General features: G+C 38.0%; 1 long non-coding RNA gene across 1 annotated transcript; it reads left to right on the forward strand.

Annotated features, from left to right (window-relative positions):
• The first annotated feature begins 5,284 nt into the window (after window positions 1–5,284).
• On the forward strand, window positions 5,285–8,586 carry LOC109074549. The gene is made up of 3 exons (XR_006161063.1): window positions 5,285–5,621; window positions 7,860–7,898; window positions 8,386–8,586. It is a non-coding gene; the product is annotated as an uncharacterized LOC109074549 (long non-coding RNA).
• Window positions 8,587–16,064: the final 7,478 nt, after the last annotated feature.

Consider the following 16,064-nt stretch of genomic DNA (forward strand, 5'->3'; position numbering starts at 1 on the left):
GTTTGAAGCCCTTAAAATACTTAATTTAAATTTTCTTTTTATTTCATTTATCTTGAGATGATATAAGTTTAAATTTCAGCTCAGTGAAGCACTTTAAGCACCAACACTTTTTCAGTTAGTTACCTTTCTTGTAGAATTGTGCTTGAAATAAAGAACTTTATGTTGACCAGAATGCCTATATGGACAGTGATTTAAAAAAAAGTGAACTTGTAAAACTGCGGTGTTAAATGCAATGCGGTTGAAAATTTGGGTGCACCTAACTTTTGTGCTGATGCACCTAAGAAAAAAAGTTAGGCGCACAAATGCAACCAGTGAAAAAAGTTAGTCTAATGAGCCTTAATATATTCCACGCTCAAGCACACGCATTAAGTTTGCCACAAAGCACAGGCAGAAGTAGCCTAATAATTGTGAAAAAGGAGATATTTTAATTTATTTATTAATAAACTAATGTTTTCTTGTCGGCTGCAAGATGAAATTCATGGTGCTGACTCTCATCTCCACAGGATGCGCATAATCAGGGAGTATTTGCTTTCATTTTGAATTGGTTTGTTTAAAAGAAAGACATTTCAAGATTTCTGTAGATATATTTCTCATGTATGTAAGGCACCCCAGTTTTAAGTTATTTATCAGGAAAAAAAGAAAAAAAAAAATGATTGCGAGGGCGCCTCCCTGTCATGCATGCACATCAATTATTTTCCGCACAAACACTTGAATATGAATAGTGAAAGAGCACATTTCTTTTAGGTTACAGTATGGGACCCGCATTAAAAATAAATCTTCACAAGTCTACAACCGAGACAGATGCAGTTATAACCTGTAAATTAAAGGCTATTTGACGTTTTAAAATTATCTAACGGCTGATGCCGCTCCAATTTGTTGATTTTGAATGTTTTAATAAATCTCTTTTACATTAAATAATAAAGATACAAAGCAGGTCAAGTTAGATATTATCGTACCAATAATTATAAAATGCTATAGACTGCGAATAATATTGCAGTTTCACATTTTGCATATGCATTACAAAGTTAATTATTTTTTACATGCAATGATACAAAATAAAACCAAAAAAGATTTGTAATGAAGAAAAAATACGTAGACATAAGAATAAATGTGCATCACACTCAGCTTCATGCGCGCCGCACAAATCTTGCACTCTGATATTTTAAGGAATAGAATATACTCCTGCATTTAAAGTAAAGAAGGCTCCCTTTAAAATCACTAAAGTTGTCAATTAATGAAGCTCTTTTTAACATTGTGTGCACTTTGTTGATTATAATGACAGAACTTGAGTTTAAACGGGAGGACATTTTATTAATCCGTCCATTCTTTTCAGTTTCAATAATTTAGCTAAATCGTGGCCAGGTTTAATTTATTAATTTCTTGTTTTAGTTTGGCCTAAATAATAGGAGCAAAATTATTCTGCGCCTCACTTTTTACTAAAATAATGGAAATAATTTATAAAACAGGCAACAATTTTTTAATCAGTGTACAGACATATCTTTTCCCCAAGTAGTTATCTGTCAAAATAAATGACAGGTACCCGAATAACAAAGTATGTGCATGTTTTATTCTGTTTTATTCGTTCTAAGAAAAGAAACAAAACTTATAAAGTAGGCTACTAAATTTTTATCTGTGAATATTAAATATTCTAACAGTGTTTTTCTTTTATTTTGCTTTGATTGCAGCCATCAAGTATAACACAACAGCCAGGCAAAGCTGACGGCTATTTGCGAAAATGTGCTTTGATGCATTTGTTTGATAACTTGTGGTTATAGCGCCATTCAGCGGTCAAAAGCTGCAAATACACTTTGCAGCCACGGCGGTGGTGCTCGCGGTGGAAGAAAGCACACTCTCTTTGGCCACCTACTGTATGTATTATGTTTATTGTCCTATAATTCTAACATTCTAACATTAATTGCAGTGAAAGTTATACAGCTGAATTTATTTATACCATAGTCCAGTGTTTCCCACAGACTTACACTTTATTTGTGGCGACATATATATGCAAACTCATTCTCTGCCAACAGGAGGCACTGTTGGAGTGGTAGAGATCGAGTTTTTCCCGGTAACCGCTGTACACAAAGCAGCACTCCACTCTCAAATGCTGCTTTATCAGACATTACATGCAAGATTAAATGAAAATGACAGCCAAAATTTTCTGAAGACGGATTCCTTCTGAAATACAGTGATATAAAACACCTTTTGAAACGTGCAGTGCTCATGTTTATTCAACAAAGTCAAAGTCTTTTTGAAAATCTATTTGTGAAGGTCAGTTTTGATATTGTGGTGGGCGTCACAAATAAATCAATGTATGGAAAACACTGTAGTCTCATAATTGAAGTGTAAATTCTGCAGATTACATCATTGTCCAGTATTGTCCTGTCAGCAATTTATAAAAACGTTTTCATAATTGTACCTTTTACATACATAATTATTCAGGCGCATGTGTAATAACTTGCGAAAACTTGACGCTACAGCAGCACTTCTTCATCGTTGTCTTGTCTGATCCACTCAACCAAGCGTCTAACCACGACCTCGCCCCTCCCCACCCCACAACCATTCAAATTTCTGTAGCCGGGAATTATTTTAAGGGTATTCTAATGGACTGCTTTGTGACATCGCAAAACCCGGAAAACAACGCTGTAATCCAAATGAGCCGTTCATTGTAGTTCTTAAAAATAGATTTTTTTTTTTAAACAAATTATCTCTCTTTGGAGTGGACTTTGAGATTTGTAACTTTGCAGATCTTTTTTTTATGCCCAAACATACACACTACACACTAACTAAAATTCAAAAAGTGAAAAAGCATAATAGGACCCCTTTAAAAGATCTAGCTGGCAGAGGAAGACTATACAAAGTCATAAATTCTCCCTACTCAAGTATAGTACCATAATTTTTAAATAAACACAAAACAAAAACAATACCTCTTTCATGCCACTTGTCAATAAATAAAGATTTTCAACACATTAAAATATTCAAATTATTCCAAAGTATTTATTTGTGGGGAGAAAAGTTGTGCTATTAACACAATTTCCAAGCATGTAAAACCTGTTGGTGATAATTACATTTAGAAGGGGTGAAATTGCATTTTAAAAGAAAATCTAGACCAATCTAATCTACAAAATATAACATTGGGAATATAGTACCAAATTGAATCATTACTACAGAGACATTTTTTAACTAATTCGATATGAACTAACTAATTCTTTGAAATCCAAATCTTCCACTCCACCCTCAGAACACCTGTTAGAAAAAACAGATTTCCTAATTTTGAGGGACCTATTCTTCCAAATAAAATTCACCAACATTTTATTCATCAGCAAATAAAAACAAATATAACAACAACAAATAAAGAAAGATAAAGCGGGATAAACATAAATGAGACAACCCCTCTCCTTTAGATATAAGAACTCCATGAATTACTGCCATAAATTACATTTACATTACATTTAGTCATTTAGCAGACGCTTTTATCCAAAGCGACTTACGAATGAGGAAAATGGAAGCAATCAAAAACTTGAAGAGTAAAAGTATGAAACAATACTTTTATTCAGCAAGGATGTGTTAAATTGATAAAAAGTGATAGTAAAGAAAATATATTATTAGAATATATATTATTAGAATTTTTTATTTTTTTATTTTGAATAAATGCAGTTATTTTTAACCTATTATTCATCAAATATATTAGACAGCAGAACTGTTTCCAACACTCATAATAAATCAGAATATTAGAATGATTTCTAAATGATCATGTGATAGACTGGATGTTACATGTGACACTGAAGGCTGGAGTAATGATGCTGAAAATTCAGCTTTGCATCACAGGAATAAATTATTTTTTTAAAGTATATTCAAATACAAAAACTATTATTTTAAGTTGTAATAATATTTTCACAATATTACTGTTTTTTCTGTATTTTTGATCAAATAAATGCAGGCTTGATGAGCAGAAGAAACTTCTTTCAAAAACATTAAAAATAGTAATGTTTCCAAACTTTTGGTCTGTACTGTAACTGCTATAACAAGTCTCAGTTAGCTTAAACACAGTACATGTAGCAAGGGCTTTTAAATAATATAATAAATAAAAAGAAAACAGAATAGAAAAAGAACAGAGCAAGCTAGTGTTAGAGATCTTTTTTTTATAATTGTATAATAAATGAAAAGAAAATAGATAGAATACAAAAAGATTAGATTTTTTTTTCTTTTTTTTTTTAATAAGAATAGAATTGGAATAGTGAGTGCTAAAGTCAGAGGGTCAAATAAAGATGGAAGAGATGTGTTTTAAACCGATTCTTGAAGATGGCTAAGGACTCAGCTGCTCGGATTGAGCTGGGCAGGTCATTCCACCAGGAGGGAACATTTAATTTAACAGTCTGTAAAAGTGACTGTGCTTCTTTGGGATGGCACAATCAAGCGATGTTCACTTGCAGAACACAAGCTTCTAGAGGGCACATAAGTCTGAAGTAATGAATTTAGGTAAAGGGGTGCAGAGCCAGTGGTGGTTTTGTATGCAAACATCAATGCCTTGAATTTTATGCGAGCATCTATTGGTAGCCAGTGCAAATTGAAAAACAGAGGTGTGACGTGTATTCTTTGCGGCTCATTAAATATTAATCTTGCTGCCGCGTTCTGGATTAATTGTAAAGGTTTGATAGAACTGGCTGGAAGACCTGCCAAGAGAGCGTTGCAATAGTCTAGCCTGGACAGAACAAGAGCTTGAACAAGGAGTTGCGCAGCATGTTCGGAAAGAAAGGACCTGATCTTCTTAATGTTGAATAAAGCAAATCTGCAGGACTGGACAGTTTTAGCAATGTGGTCTGAGAAAGTTAGCTGATCATCAATCATAACTCCAAGTTATAATAAATGGACAGATCTTTTTGAAGCCAAGAGTTAAAAATTAATCTAGTTTTTATTTTAGGTGAAAAATTTAGTTGTTGACGACGCAATCTATCTTTAGTAAGGAAAATCCCCAGGTACTTGACACAGCCTTTAACAGGTATATGATGTATTGATGATTGCTGGGTATCAAAAAAAAAAAAAAAAAAAAAAAAAACTTTCACAAAATAAAAAAAAAAAAAGTAAAAAAATAAACTGGAAAATGGGGAAACAAGGCATCCTTGATGCACTCCTCTGTCACAATTAAAATGTTTCATAGTTTGCAAGTTAACCAAAACAGAAAAATGTATATCATTATAAAGTATTCTCACCATGTTAATAAATTTATTTTCAAAACCAAAAACACTTAAAGATTTAAACAACAAGTGATGCTCTAATGAATCAAAGGCTTTATACACTGAAAAAAGTGAAACATCAGTGCAATCCATTCAAAATATATATTTACATTGGTCCAATGGAAAATTGTGATTTTCAGTTTATACCTTCTGTTTTCACTTTGCCTCAAAGTAAGTGTTACGCCCTCTAGACAAACTTTAAAACATTACTTTTACTTGAATGGTAGTTTAAGGTTAAACCAAAGTTTTGGGGTGTCATGTGATCATGTGACGTCATTACGTCTCGGTACATCTCAGTCGTTGAAAATTTCTGCTGTCCGCCATTACCTCGCTTCGCAAGCAAAGGACCATCTCCATGTGCGAGTCTGCGAGAAAACTCAATTAAACAAGGTAAGAGCTCGAATGTGTTTTGCTTGGTGACAACATATCTGTTTTTGAGGAAATTAACATTAAGTAAAATAACCGGGAACTACTTTACAGACGTCAGGGTGTTCTGTGATGGAGTTTAAGAAATATGAACTGGTTAAAATTGTCATCTCGAATTTTTGCTAATCGCATTATGTGGTCGCGTAGTTAAAAAATTACTAAACTTATAATAATCGTGTCTAGATCACGCTTAATTCAACTGAAGAGCCCCGCCAGTGTCTGGACATGTTTAATCGGTAGCGGGGTCACTCCTAGCCCCTCAGACATAGAGCTGCAGCCGAGCCAAAGTTTCGGCGGGATGAGAGTAGGGTGCTCCAGGGACAGACTTTACGCGTGCTTTTCACATTAACTGTATTGACTCCGTGCTCGTGAGCTTGTTGAGACGGGTGAAGGAGCACGCGCTTTTGAACCCTATCGGTGAACGCCACGGGTCGGACATGCAGCATGTTTAAGGGCCGTTTCATAGTCAACTCATCTGTACGCATACGCGTCCCCAAGGCTACGCATCGTTACGCTTCGGCCGCCATTATGCGTCGGTGCGTAACCAAATGTGTCGTCCTAGTTTTTGATACGCGACGCGCCGATGCACGCAATACTATGCGTTGTCGGTGGGGGCGACATTGCATGGATTGTACATTAATTCAAGTATATTGTGTTTACAGAAGAAGAAGGTTTGAATACAATGGCGGGCGAAGAGGAAAAATTATGCCAGCTTATATGTATAACATCACCGCCTATCTCTGCGCTGCCTTTGTTGCCGCCGATGTAAAATCAGCAATAGAATGCACTCCTCTTCAGTTGCCATTGTGATCTGAATATCACCCGACTCTACTACCCCCTGTTGCGTGAGCGGTGTATTCCATACACGCATCGCCCGTGACGCTTGCGTCCACTGTTTAGACTATGAAAGGGAGCGCGTCGTTCGCGTCGCTCGCATTTTTTGCTCGCGTTGCTCGCGTTGACTATGTAACGGCCCTAAATGGTGTCAACCGCTTGATCTACATCTGTGCTGTTTTGTGCTTTAAAGATTTCCGTCTGTGCTGGTTCGGTTTTTAAATTCTTACAAACTTTAGAGCCTTGAGGCGTGCGCACGTGTCTGTGTGGCGCACGGCAACACTCATGCGTGCAAAAAATAATATCTCAAAAACGAAAACCGCACAAACATAGCTCAAACGATTGACATAATTATTATATACATTTACGTTTGGGGGGGGGGGGGGTATATACTGTATATTATATACATTTACGTTTAACATGTACTTGCTAATCAAACACTTTATATGAACAAACTACTAATCTATAAAACACAATCGGTCTTCCGACCTTTTACTATTGTTAATTGATATTGATTGATTGATTGCGCGAGGAGAGAGCAAGCGCTTGTGCTGTTTGAAGGCGGTGAGAGTGCGCGCGCGCGGCCGGGGCGCTCTCTCTCTCTGCTTGTTTTTTATGCGCCCTGTCCACTGATCTAAATAATTAGTTGTTACGACGACTTATTTGTTCCCTCGTTTTAATAAATCGTGGACACGTTGAACTATTTCCCTCCCTCATTTTGATTTAACAAATTAAAACGTGGCCACAATATAGTAAATCGAGGGAACAAATTATTATAACCTGCTGAGGTTTTATTAATTCGTGCCACGAAACAATATTCGCCTGAATATTCAACAATGCACAAAAATATAGGTGTTTTTTAGTATATATAAATGTTAGAATAATATAAACCAAAACGCGCGGGTAAAACTGCTGTAGTGAGACTGCGCATGCGCGGGGTGAAACTGTGGCTCTGCAGTCAGAACATTCTCCAGTTGCATGCAGTTTATGGTCGGGATCGGACAGAACGTTGAACGAGCTCGGGTAAGGTCGTGTTGGATTTTTTTGGGCCCATTGTAAACTCGTTCACCCTGTGAACCTGCTCAGATTAGAGATAGAAGAGGATGACAGTGTTGCCATACACATTTATAAATTCAGTGTCCGTTTTGCCACAATGGCTATATTTTCTCTTAAAAACCTTCCTAATGTTAACTTACTATTTAGTACTTGTATGTATTTGTTTATCACATATTGTATTTGTAGCAATGGTGAGAGCAATGACTGATTAAAGAGAAACACTACATAAGTTATAGTTTAAAGTGACAACGTTAATGGAAATAATAATCACTGTCCCCTATAAATTTCATGCCATTTCCTTTGTATTTACAGGTGCCCTCTTTCTGGAATCATTAACCACTGCAGAATTTGGTAGGTGATCCACACATGCACACCAGGCAGTGAACATTATTTGTATGAATATGATAATAATTGTGCCTTACACTTGTATTTCGCTTTACAAACCAGTGTCACAAGCTTCTCAAAGTCATTATTCTTTCAGTTCATACTCGGTGATGGTAAGCTACTATTGTAGCCACAATTGCTCAGGGGCAGACTGACCAGTCCCTTCGACCATCACCAACCACTCACACACTACATTCATACAGGCAGCATATATTGATGAGGAAATGCTGCTTCTTTTTTTTGCATCAGTTCATTACATTTTGAATTTGCTAGAGACCAAAACCAAGTCGTCAGCAGGGCGTTTTACTTACAATTTATAATCATCCTACTCGAAAACTTGCTTGATCTCATCATCAACATTTTTTTATTTGATTTTGGGAACTGTCTGTGTCCTTTATGTTGGTACATTGGAAACTGGTTTCATCAGAATAACTTGTAGCTCGTCTTTTATCAGGTTGTCCAGAGGGATGAAGCTGAAACAGAGCTTGCAAGTTTCACAATGGCTGTGTTCATCATCAGGGAAGAGGGTGATTCCAACCACCACATGACATTGGTATAGTCATTGAAGGTGTGAAAGTCCTGAACAGGTTGCCATCAGTCGCACATGCATGTGCCATGTTATTTGGCCTAATTTATGTGCTGAACTTGAACTATCCAGGTGTTGTATAAATGCGTGTCCTGTAATTATAAAACTCTCCTTTCACTCGGCAACTATGAAGTGGAGCAGGACAACCTTGGTTTTGATACTCATCCACAGGCAACCCGGACTGGGCGCGGGGAGGGGCTTGTTTTTTTGTTGTTGTTTTTTTTGCATGATAAATATGAGCAGCACGGCACAGTGGTTTATATGTAGGCCTATATTTATCCATAAATGGATAAATATTAATTCTGCTGTTAAAAACAAATAAAGAAACCGTGTAGGAGAGTGGTTATTATGTGCAAACACTGCAAGCACAGTGAGAAACTCTATATTTGTGCAGTGTGCGCATGTCAAAAAAAAACAAAAAACAATAAAAAAAAAAACAGATTTGAAGCTTGTGCCATATAAACGTGTGCATCAACTGATCACTTTATTTAGCATTCATGTAAACACTACAATCTGATTAATCAATCGCTGAATCACTGAATTCAGTCTGATTGAACCAAAAATTCTGCATGTAATTTAGCCACTGTGATGTTTCCCTGACAACAGCCTTCCAAACGTAGTTTGGATTCTTAAGCTTCAATGACCGCCATCCTGGTTCTATCTCTCGATAGAGTGCATCACGTCAAGCACTGAGCTTGCCATAGATGTCAGGCGCCACATGTTTGAGAATGTAGTAAATTAAGCTCAAAAGGGAAATGTATATAAATAATTACAATTAATTATGATTAATTACAATTATTTATATGAGCTGCTAGAAGTAACTGTAGCAGAATTAAATTTCCATCAACTAATCTGTTCGTCCAGCAAACATTTACCGTAATTTCATATAAACTCTTAGAAAGAATATTTTCGTGGCCAAAGAAAATACTTTCATATAGTGTTAATGCATCAGAGCATGTAGCGAGGATCAAAATTTTAAGGGACATTAATTTGCAAGGCAGAATCAGAAACTCCTGTAATTTGTGCACAAGAGTTTTATTAACTAAACACTAACACAAACTAGTCTAACAAACAAACCTAAATACAATTACTCATACTGGGGAGTTGCAACCCTTTGTCTGAGAGTATGGCAGATAAAAAAATAAAATACACTCTCATTTATATAATCAAAAATTACTAAAGGTTCTTAGAACACTAATATGTTGCATAGGTATAAACATATAATATACACTCTCGTTTAGCTCATCATAAGACGAATTCATAGACACTTAACATGGTTACATATATGTAAGATATCAACGATTGGTTCTATCATAAGCATGCATAAAACATATACCATACACAAAAGACAATATACAAGAACAGTAACAACATACACAATGCCCTGAGGTATATGTGTGTTCATTCAAAGAAAGGTTTTCCTATGGATTAATAAGAGAAGAGTCCCTTTTTATAGGCATTATGTGTCTGTTTAAGAGAGACTTGAGTAAGAGTTGCTTTGCCCGCATTCCTTTGAGCCATAAAACTAGTGTTATCAGATAGTGTGTCTTTGGTTGCTATGGAACCAGAGTCCTGTTCTGCCTTTTTGAGGTGTTAGTTGCATTTTGAGGGAATAGACAACAGCGAGCGATGTCAAAGGTGCAGAACAATCAGACACGCACCTGCCACTCACAGCTGGGATACAGTGGTGGCTCTCTAGCTGTTGATGCCTCCAGGAGTGGTTGTGGTGCCGTGGTGGACGCTGTCAGGTGGTGTGCTGTAGTGATGTAGGCTGTAGCAAAGTGCAGGTCGTCTAGCTTATGCAGCAGGTGTCGAGGCTGTGTCACCTGTCATCCTGAATTGAGTTGGTCTGTGTCAGATGGTGGTTTTGGGTGTTGTTAGCCAGTAGGCTATCCGTGGTACCTGCATTTTGGAAGAACTGGGTTTGACTCTCAGTGGTGAGAGTGCAGGTGGTTCCAGGTGTCGCAGGGAATTGTTATGGAGATTTTGTAGTGTGAAGAGAGTTTCAGACTGACCTAGTGATGATGGCAGGAGGGAAGCAGTTAGTTGTTAGCCCTCTGTTTTGCTCGAACGTCACTAGAAATCTGATGTTTGCAGTGTCGCTTTGCTTTTGTGGCGGCACCAACTTGAGCTTGCCTGAGTTGTGTTAGTTTGCTGTTGGGCATGTGGGCCCATTGCTCCATCCAGCGTTGTCTGGCTGCTTCTGGGGTGTTGACCAGTTTTAAGGGATGCTCCTTCCTTGGGGGGGTCTGATGCTGAGTTGCGTCAGGCAAGGAGTCAGAAGTTTGTCTTTCCGAGTACTCCTCAGTTGAGTTTTGTTCAAGGAAATCTTTTGCTAGTGTCAGCAGCTCCTGTAACTCAGAAGAAGGTGTGTCCAGCTGTCCTTGTGCAGCAACATTTTGGCACCTGTGTGAAGGGTGTGGAGGAGGATGTTGTGGGGGACTGTTGTTGGACATACTGTGGTGTTCGCAAGATGAGGATGGCCTTTTCCATGGTTTCTGCCCGTGGGTGGTCTGGGACTTGGGTCTGTTGCCATGGTGACGGCTCTGTCCTCTGCTGGCTAGGGGCTTTCTGTAGAAGGGTTTTGCACTGTGGCAATGCTGGGTGCCTTCTGGTGCCCGCTTTGGATTCTTGGTAATGCAGTTCAGAATCAGCAGGGTCTTACAAACACCTTTAGTGGAGGCCTTGTGCTTGTTAAAGGCCTTCTGTGTCAGGTCACGCAGTTGTTGAATAGGGATTGTGGGGCCTATCGTCGAAGTCTGTGGTAGTAATCACGGGGAGTTTCATGACGGCCCTGTTCGATGGCTAGGGCAGTGATCAGTCCATGTACAGACTCTGAGTCTGAGAATTCCTTTATGATGGCTTGTTTAAGCTGCTGGTAACTCGATTGGATGTGTCCTGGCTGTCAAGAGGTCTAGAGGTGATCCAGAGCAGATAGAGTCTATCTTGGTGTTTCACACTGGTCCAAGACTGCAGGTAAAAGTCAATCACTCTATTTATTACAGTGATTTTATGTATTATAGAGTTTTAATTGGTTTACATGCTCTTAGGTCCATTTTATGCCTCTTATCCGTTTTAGTGTGTGTATGTCTTTAAGATCTGTATGGTTGGCATGTCAGGTGATCAGTCACCTGACAGGAAGCAGGAGCCCTATGAAAAGAGCATTATGGCAAACAAACAAGGAGGCCATTAACAGCTTCCACTCACACCCGGACTGTGGAGTTACTTTTATTGGACTTACCTTTTCGGACACTTGCAGCCACTTGGATTACACTCAGATTGGATTGTATATAAAATGCTGGACACTCAGATTGGGACTCAGCAACACACAGGGATTCTTGGACTGTTTTTAGGGTATGGACAAAATAACTGTGTTCTTTTAACAGACTGAGTCTACCTGGTTTTGTGTAGTTTTAAAGACTTTTATTGTGAACCTGTAAATAAATCTAATTAACCGTATTTCTTTTTTGTCATTCTTTTAATAACACGTTTTAACTCTCACACAGAAAAGTCAGACCCCATTTCAATTTTAGTAACTTTCTTTACAATGGAGAGGATCCTTTGATCATCCACCACTGTTGTCCTCCATGGATGTCCAGGCCTTTTTACGTTGCTGAGCTCATTTGGCCACTCCGAATGTTCCTGCTATCTCTCTGATGGATTTGCAGGGCCTTGCAGAGACCTTTGGAGGGGCAGGTGCTCAAAGTATAAAACGGGCACATAGAACACGGCTTTAAATAGGGCTTTGCTCCTTGCTGATATGTGTAAATGGATGCTTCTATATTGATCCTAGGGGTGTCGCGATATACCGGTATTGAGGATAACCATGATATTCATAGCAACAATTATCGATATCGTGTTAACTTAGTGTGTGACGATATACCGGTATTAGCGATTACCACAATATTTAAAATAAACAGTTCTCTTATGGTTGAGCGCACAGGTGGCAGTATTGTGCCTTAATGCTGACTCCTGTCAAACAAGAAGACGCAGCACTCGCAGGTACTCCAAGGAAAGCCGTGTTCGGCAGAGTAAGTTGCCCTTATTTTACTAGTCATAGAATGGGAAACGTTGTATTAACCTGTTAACAGCGGTTTTCTGTGCTCATATATTGAAGTAAAGGGTGATTAGTAGTAAGTATGATACAGCTTGTGTCAAGATGATTTACGACTTTGACCTTTGACCTTTTGACAGGTTGAACTTCCGGTGACCTTATGATGGATGGGTTGAACTTTCCGAAATGAGTTCATGGGTTAACCTATGAACCCCTCCCCACACATCGATCATGTTGGTTTTGACAGAAGCTTTTACCCCTATTGACCTAGTTAGTTCTAAATCATGTTTTTTGACGGGTAGTTTTACGGTATACGAACCCTCCCCACGCATCGATCATGTGGTTTTGACAGAATCTATTTGCCGGTTGTTTGAACTTTGTCCAAGTTAGGTTGTTTGAACTTTGTCCCAGTTATATGGTTATGTGTGTGTGTGTGTGTGTGTGTGTGTGTCCCACTCCCATTACATTCATGAGCAGTATATAAATGGGATCGGTGTGTTCTACATTTATATATAAAACTTTATATAATTTATATAATATAATTAATTATCATGCTAAAGTTGAAAAAAACATTTTAGTTATTTCACATTCATATATAAAACATACTATCCTTTGGACTTCCGGGTGTGCTCATGGAGTAGTTGGTCGCATTGAAACCTCTCTCCCACTTTAACCTTGAAAATCCTGTTTGAACTCACTATTCTATTTGTTTTTTTTAACAAAATAATATATGAGAGGGAGAAGAAGCACACTAGGCCACAAAAGATCGATAAAAATGCCCAAAGCCCAGGATAAAAGTGCCTCAGCCGCAAAAGCTAACACCCAACCGGACCAAGCTAGCAACATCACGGCTGGCGCGGGAACGGGGAGCCCCGGGGTAAACATAAGCGCAGACACTGCCGGGGTACTTAAGGCAATAGAGGACTTAAAATCAGATCTAAAAGGAGACAATGCCAAGCTCAAACAGGATATTGGCCAACTGGGACAAGAAATCAATGGTAAACTGGACAATATTGCAACCGACGTACAAGGCCTATCACAGCGGATGGACGAGGCGGAGGCCCGCGTGAGCCAGGTGGAGGGCTGGGCAGAGGAGGCGACTGAGGCGCTGTGCACCTGTCTTGAACAGCAGAGGAAACTCCAGATCAAAGTCCTTGATTTAGAATCACGATCCAGAAGAAATAACATGCGTGTCTTTGGGGTGCCAGAAGGACAAGAGGGGGATTCTGTAACGCAGTTTATTGAGAAGCTTTTGCGGAGCCAGCTACAACTACCGGAGGATTTTAACTTTAAAATACAACGCGCACATCGGGCTCTTGCAAGTAAACCCCCGCCTGGTGCATCGCCGAGGGCTGTAATTGTAAACTTTCTCGAGTTTTCTACGAAAGAAATGATCTTGAGGGAAGTGTGGAAAAAAGGCAGGATACAGGTGGGTACCGCATTTATACACTTCGACCATGATTACGCACCCAAGATTGTTAAGAGGTGCAGAGAATATAATGCCATCAAAAAAAATACTCAAGGATAAAGGCATACGTTTCCAAATGCCGTTCACTAACATGAGGATTCATTGGGAGACAGGCGTGCGCACATACTCCAGCACTCGGGAAGCTTATAAGGAGTTGAAGAGACGCGGATTTCAAGTGGAGGAGCCGGTTATAGCTGACGGAGGGAACAGCGCAGAGTCTCGTCTTCGGGAGCTATTGGGCTGGCTTTTTTTGCTTACATTTCCTGTGGTTTTTTGCTTACATTTCAACTAAAGTATAATTTATTCCACATCAATCGCTTCAGCATCTTTAAAAGTTTCTTATTTAAAGTATCATCTTCAATGTTTTGATTACCTCTCACATGTGATGAAACATTTAATCAAAGTCTTTCTTTCTGTTTAAATATAAAACGAAAAATATTTATCTTGTTTTAAATGGATGTGAAGGATCCTGTTTGTTTGTAACAGCGCAGACGCGACTCACCCATTTCACCTCAAACAACGTCTCAAATATTTAGATGAAGTTAATGTATCTTTTGGAAAAATATTTTCAGAAAAAGACCCTCGATTCTATTCAGTCATTAAAAATGGTTCGGGCAGATAGCTTTATGCCTCTGTGGACCCATGCATTGAATGTTTCACATATGGAGATTGATTTAGCTGATGCCTGTATGTAATTCGAGAACTTTGACCTTTACTACCATTAGGCTATGTTATGCTTCATTTAAAAAAAGTGTGTGTGAACACAATATAGGGTTTTCACATATGGAGCAAATCTAGCCATGAAATTGCCATTATCTGGCTTTTGCTATGGTCGTAAACTTTACACATACCGCTGATATTTTCACAAACAGAACGGAAGAGTCATTATGCATTCTCTCTGTCTCTGCGCATGTCAAAAAATAACACTATTTTGAAAACAAAGAGCTACAGTAATTCAAGTCATGTACGAATTATCAGTCAAAATATCACCTATACATCTAACGGTTGTTATTATATTTGATATATTTTGTTAAAAGTATCTTTACTGTCCATACCATGTATCGTTTAAAATATTTCAAAAAACCATATTATATTCTTTAATAAAAACATTACATTTTAAAAAAAAATGTATATTATTATTAAATTATGCTAATTATTCAAACTAACAGTTGACTTCTACGTTATCCACCATCACCTTACAAGCATAACATTTCAAACATGTACTGAAATCATTTCATTTGGAAACAAAGACAAATTTCTCAAGGACAATGCATACCTTGACTTACAACTAAAAAAATCAAGTCAAGAATCTTGGTGTGATTCTGGAGTCAGACCTTATCAGCAGTCACATTTTAAAGTACTTTTACTCGTTTATAAATCACTCAATGGTCTATGACCTATATACAATGCAAATATATGCTTGCTGAATATAAACCTAACAGACCACTCAGATCATTAGGATCAAGTCAGTAGTTACAAATACCAAGGTTTCACTCAAAACAAGGGGAGTCCACTTTTAGCTATTATGCCACCCGCTTTTGGAATCATCTTCCAGCAGAGATCAGATGTGCTAAACATTAGCCAAATTCAAAACTCATCTGTTTAGCGTGCATTTTACTGAATGAGCACTGTGCTATGTCCGAACTGGTTGCACTGTATTTTCTATTCTTAACCGTTTTAATTAATTTTAAATCATTTTAAAAGTTTTTAATTCCTTGTTTTACTGTTGTGCTTATTATTATTTCTTATGATTATTTTACTTCCTTTTAAGTAAAGCGCTCTGAATTATCATTGTCTATGAAATGTGCTATATAAATAAACTTACCTTGCCTTGCCTAAATACTGGTCACGCTCAATGAGATGAAGACATGCAGAGGTAGAGAACGCAACAAACATACCCCTTTAGGTCATGAAGCAGCCTGTCTAACACAACACATATTCTCCAGAATGGGGTAATGATGGTTCCATTATTTCATGATGAAGACAGACTGAATATTCAGATACCAGAGGGGATTGTTCAACTTT

This window comes from Cyprinus carpio, chromosome A11 (genome assembly GCF_018340385.1).
Source record: "Cyprinus carpio isolate SPL01 chromosome A11, ASM1834038v1, whole genome shotgun sequence".
Taxonomy (NCBI): Eukaryota; Metazoa; Chordata; class Actinopteri; order Cypriniformes; family Cyprinidae; genus Cyprinus; species Cyprinus carpio.